The sequence below is a fragment of the Saccostrea echinata genome, unplaced genomic scaffold, assembly GCF_033153115.1.
Source record: "Saccostrea echinata isolate AGI-Se365-2 ecotype Australia unplaced genomic scaffold, CSIRO_AGI_Sech_v1 ptg000083l, whole genome shotgun sequence".
Lineage (NCBI taxonomy): Eukaryota > Metazoa > Mollusca > Bivalvia > Ostreida > Ostreidae > Saccostrea > Saccostrea echinata.
The window spans coordinates 107,847-115,939 of record NW_026889832.1 but is presented as its reverse complement, the minus strand read 5'-3'; the positions used below and the strand labels follow the sequence as shown (position 1 = coordinate 115,939).

Here is an 8,093-nt window from a genome sequence, read left to right as displayed (position 1 = left end):
GAAATCAACAACTGTCCAAATATATATTTTGTCACATCTTCCTTTTCAGAGTCCAAAACTTTTATTCTCATGCAGGCAGTCTTCTATCGTTTTCCTTCAAAGAAAAAAAAAATATATATATATTTTCAGTGACATGAATATGAATATTTTCATAGGCATCTGTGTTATAAATTCAAATAAACTGTGATATCAGTATTCACAGTATCATGACTAATGAAAATTGAAACAAGATGCAACCATATTAATAAATAAAAATTTCATACATGACCTTTAACCTCAAAAAGAAAATATTTTGAACCATTAATGTCAGTCTTTATTTTTACCAAAAAAATGATGCTAATCTTATTAAATAAGACAGATACAAACAGATGAACATGTTGTTATTAACTTATTTTATAATATAAATGGACTGGGCCACTAGCCCTTATCTTACCCCTAAGATTAAAATTTAATAACTCTGTAATTTCTTTGTTTATCATTACCTAATTTTTCTTTTGAAAGGATTATTTACAAAATATACTAATGTAGGAGTAATATAAGATTTCTCGTGACCTTCTGTAGCTAAGATACTTTTGCAGAATTGGAAAATGTTTGTCTTACTTGCAAGATAATTTGTGAAAAAGTACTGGCATCAGTATCTATGGATAATTACTGAACACATATAATTAACTCCATTTTCCTTCTTAGTAATCAGGTAACAAAAGGACCAATAGTTGCTGCTTATCAAGCTATAGTATGATACTCTAGTTATGGTTTAGGATATATGTACCTTTCTCCCAGTAGCATGTTGCTGCTCATGAATTATTTCCTGATCTTGGAATTCTAAAAGTTGGCAGGTCCCTCATTTTGAAGATAACATGCTAAAATGGAATTCATACTTTGATAAACATTTCATACCTCTGGATAAATATAGTCAATGTTTTCATAAATACTTTGGAGTTTGAAGCATACCAAAGAATGATTTTAAAAATACACAATGCAATCACAGTTAATAGTTATGAATTGCCAAACACCCTTATGTTTGTTTTCTTCACAATTAAAGAATACTTTAGGTCTAAGCAATACTTGCCATCTATAAAATTAAACTATTGAACCCTTCTCAAGCGTTTCTTCTTCTTGAAAGATCTGTCAATAAGGTGTTAACTCTCTCACAGTAAGCTGAGTAGATGGAGCCTGGAAAAAGTAGTAACACATTTTTTGAAAACAGAAATGTATAATTATACTGACTCCCGAACAAGTCAAGCAATTGATAATGTAAATAATTGTTTAAGTAATATTTTAATGATACCATTTATTGATTTTTTTAAAACTAATACGTACAAGTACCATCAAAAAACATTGGTATCCCTTGGTCTGGTAAATCATACATTGTTGTCATCCATGATTTTTTTCCTTCAAGAACCTGCATAATTGATTTCACTGTACCTGTTTCTGAAATAATGGACATGGTTTAGAATACAAAATAATATCTATAAAATATAACCTAACTTGCCCTCTATTAAGAACATTGCCCCATGGCTTCTATTTTTTTTTCTTCTAGCATTAATGTTCTAAAACTGTGACCTAGAATTGTTTTTTCTTGGTCTTGTTTAACCCATGATCCTTTACAGAAAAAAATGGAACATTATCCCCAATTTATCAAGTTACTTATCTAAAAAACATATTTAGCGTAGTTTTTCCTGACTTTCATCAGTTTCAATGTTCCACAATGTATGCTGAAAACAGATGGAAAACGTAAACAAACCTGCACTGCAGTGCATGCCGATTGCCAGCCCGGGAGCTAGAGCAGTTTTCCAAGCAATAACCTCCTTAAATCTACCGGTCGATGAAAAGGTATTAAATCAACTGATCCCTGGTTGCATATTTTCGTCAAAAATACCAGAAAATTCGATGAGACCCGCTCAACTTGATTTGAAATGATTGGCTATTCAACCGAATACACAGTGCCATATTTGGGTTACTGTTAAAAGTAAATCGTTCGTTTTGTATTCGAGAAGACTTGAATGAAGAGGATTACATAATACTGAGGTAGAAAACATCGGTATAATATGATAATACATATTTCAGAATTTTAAAGTAAAGGCTGTCAAATGAACGGGGCATATTACTGATATTACCTCTAATAAACAAAACCAATAAGCGTATGACTTATTCAGGGCACTTGCAATGTATGGGAACCAGTCTACAAGGCCACAAAATTCCGCCAAGAATAAACAAAGAAATTGCGGGATGTTGTTTACGTGTGTCACTCGACACTGACTGCAAGGTAATGAAAATGTGCTTAATTGTTGTGTATAACTGTTTTCTGTCTTTCAAGATATTGAAACAGTCGTTTAACATTTCAGACGTAACATCTGGGGGGGGGGGGGGGGGGGGGAGGGGTCACCTCTTAATAATTTACTGCATCTACTACCACTGTGTATAGTGTCAAGATATAATAAATTAAAATGAAAAAAATCATTAAATTTTTTTTTATAGATTTAGGACAGCTAAATAAAGGGGCGACTATTTTTTGTTTGATGCGGGGGAGGGGGGGGGGGGTAAAAATATATTAACCTCAAAAATGTTTAAAAGATATAATCTCATCTCAACTGAAAAAATGATTAATAATCTTTCCTTGTCTGATGCCATTATTTCCTTTACCTCACTGAATTAAGAGTTTCTGAGTCAGTTTATTTCCTTTTGTAGTGGCGATGGGGGGGGGGGGATCAAACTTTGTTCATTTGAGATAAACATGAATAATATGTCCCTGATTATTAAGGAAATCAAATATTCTATTCATCACTGGCTGGAAAATAATTAATCAGACTTAACAGTCAAAAAATTACCTTTTCATAATTTATCTTTTGTAGAAACAAAGAGTGGAGAGCTAATGCATGGTGCTAAGTATGGAAATGTCTCTTGTGGATTGGTTGTGCCAGAGACAAATGTACATTATTTCTATGTTGGGTAATGTCCTTAAGAATGGAAGTTTTTTTCAATTACAAGGGACATGACTTTTTCATATGTTATCACTGTACAGAGATCAAAATATTTTTAAACATTGTTAGGTACTCACTACATGTACATTATTCCATCTTTAGAAAAGTATTTAAAATTATTTTCTCACATTTTTAAAGAGACCAATATTGTGAAGAGATTTTTTTTATTTTAATCTTGAATTTGGATATTATACAGGTCAGAAGTCTCGGTACACTTTGGGTGAGTGGCAGTTGGGAAGATGGAAGACCTTCAGATAGTTTGAGATGAAGAAGTTTTTTTAAATGATTGAAAGTGATCATCATAGAATCAACTCTATTATGAAGATAAATAACGAGCAAGTCAGGTGAGGAATTGACTTCAATGTGTTATCACATTGTGTAAATGAATCTTCATTAGTAAGATCTTTTACATTTCATTTTTATATATGAACTTGCTTTTCTATTATTCTAAACTTCCAAAAATAAAATTAAAGTAGTTAAAGCATGCTACAAACATTTTAAGTATCTTGGCAAGTTTTCAGGGATATTGCAGATGTGCTTTAATTTCAAAAGATAACTAATTTATGCAAACCTGGAAAAGAAATGGATGTTATTATCTATAATTTCGAAGATTATGTTTATTATTAGCACTCCTTTTGTCCAACACCCAAGAAATCTGAGTATCCATCCTACTGTTGAATTAACTGGTGACCAAGAAAAGATGACAGAGAGGGGAATCAAATATGGATGCCATTGTGATCAAACATATACACACAGACTAGAAAATATCTGAAAATTTATAGATGAACATTCAAGCATTTATAATAATGAAAGTTATTCAGCAAGAGAGTTTTTGCACAAGTTTAATTTCAGTAAAATTGTGTATATTGTGCACAGAGGAACTTAGTATGTAACTCATTATGATTATCCATTTCTTTAGAGGATGTATTCGGAGTATATTTAAATAATCATTATCTTGTAGAAAAGAGCACACAAAAATTTTCTCTCTGTGTGAAGCAAGACACAAATGCATACACTCAAGCATTAACCACAACCACTGTTACATATTTTCCAGGGCATGTGAAGTCGAGCACATACATGTACATGAAAATGTGTGAAGCTGGACACAAGCATCTACCACAACCAATTACATATTTTCCAAGGCGTGTGAAGTCGAGCACATACATGTACATGAAAATGTGTGAAGCTGGACACAAGCATCTACCACAACCAATTACATATTTTCCAAGGCGTGTGAAGTCGAGCACATACATGAAAATGTGTGAAGCTGGACACATATGCAAACATAACAACATGTACCACAACACCAGTTACATATTTTCCAAGGCATGTGAAGTCGAGCACATACATGAAAATGTGTGAAGCTGGACACATACGCAAGCACTCAAGCATCTACCACAACCAGTTACATATTTTCCAAGGCGTGTGAAGATGGACACAGTGCAAACATTATCTACCACAGACACAATGCACATATCACATTTAATCCAAAGTATAAAGTCAAGCTCAAACAGGCTCACTGCATGAAGCTGGACACATGCATTTACTTATGCATCTTGCAAAACTACCTCTGAACCTATATTCTAATAGATGTTTAAGCATTTTGTTTCTTTATTTTGTGAATATGTAAATTACACGATTATGCTTACAAGATGTCAACATTATTAACCTGTACATAAATACTCATTAGATAGCCTTTATTAGTTTAAATTGGAAATACTAGTACTTTGCCTGATTTATGTTGTGTAGTTTCTCATCAGTGATCTTGAGTAATAACTGAGTAAGGCATTTTTAGTTCCATTTAAACTGTGGTGTTTTGACACGTGTACATGCACCATAAAGGATGAATAATATTGTATTGTATTTTAACCTTTTTTATTTCATTCTTTGTCATTTTATTGCCTGTTCTAGTAAAAGATGTAATCTTGTAATGTTTGTAACTGTTTTTGGTAGATATTTATAAAGCAGAAATTATAACAGAAAAGGTTTCAATATATCTAAACTAAAAGCAAATAAAAAAGAGCTCTCCATCTATCAGATATCAGCAAATCAGATAACTTAAAGGTTAAGTCATAGGGAATTTTAAAGTTTATTATATCTATATTCTGATATCTGGTACCATTTTTACATTTGTGATTTTCCGTCTACAGTATACAAAAATAGTACAAATTTTTATATTTTGTAGATGACAATCTCTAATACTAAATACAACTGGAAATTGATATAACGCGTGAAAATTTGTGTATTTTTAGTAAGATCGAGTTTAACAAAATGGGGTGGGGGTAACACAATAGACACATCAGATACCTATTTATTGAAAGTCAAAAACCATTTGTTGAAATCTTAAGTACGAGTGTATTAAGCAAAAGCCAGTATTCAAGTAAGGATTTTAAAAAGTTTCATTATATATATATATATATATATATATATATATATATATATATATATATATATATATATATATATATATATATATATATATATATATATAAACTTATAAACTTTAATGCAGCATTAAAGGTGAAAGGTTAGATTTAATTACCTTTTCGTGTAAGTAAAGGTTACCTTTTCACCTTTACTTTTTGTAAAGTTAATACAAAGATGACCTTGCTTTTTGGAGCACCTTTAATGAGATTTACTTTGCAAGTAAAGTTTTGTAAAGGTGTTTTTTCAAGCAGTGGCGTATAGTTGATTTGTCCGTTTCCCTGTAATATACACTACATGATGAATAGTGAGTTGGGAATTTAAATATTATTGATCGTATTGATATGGCCAGCGTTCATTTGCCTTGTTTCCTGGCTCATCCACGCCAAAGGTCACGCAAATTAGGGAAAGGAAACCAGTCTTGATGACCTCTCAGTTTTGTGCACGCAAGTACTTTAAGAGTGTTTCAAAAGTGTATTTTTATCGACGATTCGATACAGAAAGAGACTGCTTTGTGGTGAACTGAACTACATATTCTAGTCCAAATCTTGAACAATCAAGGTAAATATACAATTTTGTATATGTCACGATATATGTATGTTTTAGGAAGTATCTGCATTTGAATTGTTCCTGATCTACAATTCCAATGCCCAAGCATAAGGATTTCGGAATTTGGTTGCTTTCTTTATTAGTGAAATAACTGAAGCTGAAATGTTAAACACCTTAACCAACATTTAGGTTGTAGTAAAACTATCTGCATATGCTATCAGTTACCTCTTTCACTTCCCCTTAAAAAACGTCCATGATGGACGTAGAGGGCATCAGTAATATATGTAATTATATGTCCTGTCTGAACTTTTCTTATTACAAATACAATACTATAGTAAGTGCATTTAACTTTTTTGATTATCTTACGATTTAGACCCATATCACGCATGAGCATCATTCTCAAAAGAAACATTTAAAAATGTATGTGTGTATATGAGTGTGTGTTGGGGGATCTTTAGATGAATGCAATTTCCATACAATATAAACAGAAAGACTGTTTTACAAAAATTCGAAGCAGGCACCTGCTGCTCTTGATCTACTCTAGTGCGCAATATTAAACCAGTCATATCTGTCAAGAAATCATATATAAATGCCTAAGGCTTTGGGAAATTGAAGTTTATGAGACTTAAAATTTTCATCCATAGGGAGACTATGGTTTGGTTCAGAATATGGTTGCCAGATTTCCTTCGGAAAATGCGCTCTACAATCTGTCTATTGTACCAGCCAAGAGAAAAGCATAGTAGTGGAACCTCGGTCAAAGATAGTAAAGGAGGACGCTGTTTAAACAAAGAAATCGTATTTTTTTAACAGAGAAAAAAAGATGCCAGAGGTTTTTTTTTAATGTTTTTGTATGTTCTTCTATGTTTAGAAGGCGTAATATTATGTTAACTTTAATATTTAGCTTTTCCAGCTTGCATGATATTTAGATAAAAGTATCGTTTGTAATATAAAAATAATATATTATTCATATTCTTTGATATGAAATTCACCCCGAGTCTTTTTGTCATCAAGATGTAATGTTTGCTTTTTTCTGTGAACAATATATACAGGATTAATTTATTGTATGAGAGGAAATTTACCTTGAAAGGTTCTGCTTTTTTCAAAAAGTTATATTTGTTTCATTTTGTGAATTATATAAACTGTATCAGTGATATTCTTTGTTGGAGGGGGGGGGGGGTTACCCCGTAAAGTCTTGCTATCATCGAGTTGCAATATTTGTTCATGCTTTGAATAATATATGCTGTATTATTGATACTCTTTGGGGAGGATTTACCCTGTACATACTTGCAATTTTCAAAGTGTAATGTTTGCTTTTTCTAAGTATGATGTAAACTGTATCAGTAATATTTTTGAGAGGAAATTTACCCCGTAGATTTTTACTACCTCCAAGATATTGCGAAGCATAAATTTTGTATCAGTCATATCCTTTGGGGGGAAATTTACCCCGTAAAGTCTTGTTATCTAAAAGATGGGTGTTTTTGCTTTGAAACACTGTATATAAACTGTATCAATGTTATTTTTGAGAGGAAATTTACCCTGTAGAGTTCTGCGATTTTCAAAGTGTAATATTCGCTTTTTATAAGAGTATTGAATACTGTATTAGTGATACCATCTTTGGGGGGAATTTTTCCCCGTAAAGTCTTACTTTCTAAAAGATTGGTGTTTTTGATTTGAATTAATATATGGAAACTGTACCGATGTAATTTTTGAGAGGCAGTTTACCCTGTAGATTTTTGCTATCTTTAAGATGTTGTGAATCAAAAAATCTATATCTGTTATTTTCTTTGGGGGAAAATTTACCCCATAAAGTCTTGCAATCTAAAAGATGGGTGTTTTTGCTTTTAATTACTGTATATAAACTGTATCAATATCATCTTTGAGAGGAAATTTACCCTGTAGAGTTCTGCGATTTTCGAAGTGTTATGTTAGCGTTTGCTACGTATAAGATAGGCTGTATTAATAATATTTTTTGAGAGGAAATTTACCCTGTAGATTTTCGTTACCGCCAAGATATTGTGAAGCATAAATTCTGTATCAGTGATATTTTTTTGGGGAAATTTACCCCGTAAAGTCTTGCTATCTAAAAGATGGATATTTTTGTTTTGAAATACCGTGTATAAACTACATCTATGTCATTTT

General features: G+C 31.8%; 2 long non-coding RNA genes across 2 annotated transcripts; one reads left to right on the top strand and one right to left on the bottom strand.

Annotated features, from left to right (window-relative positions):
- Positions 1–902: 902 nt before the first annotated feature.
- On the bottom strand, positions 903–1,760 carry LOC133176862 (uncharacterized). Its single transcript, XR_009719570.1, has 3 exons — positions 1,745–1,760; positions 1,321–1,431; positions 903–1,173 (listed from the first exon to the last, which is right to left on the bottom strand). It is a non-coding gene; the product is annotated as an uncharacterized LOC133176862 (long non-coding RNA).
- A 390-nt stretch (positions 1,761–2,150) lies between these two features.
- Positions 2,151–3,271, top strand: LOC133176870 (uncharacterized). The gene is made up of 3 exons (XR_009719574.1): positions 2,151–2,266; positions 2,853–2,949; positions 3,178–3,271. It is a non-coding gene; the product is annotated as an uncharacterized LOC133176870 (long non-coding RNA).
- The last annotated feature ends 4,822 nt before the right edge of the window (positions 3,272–8,093 follow it).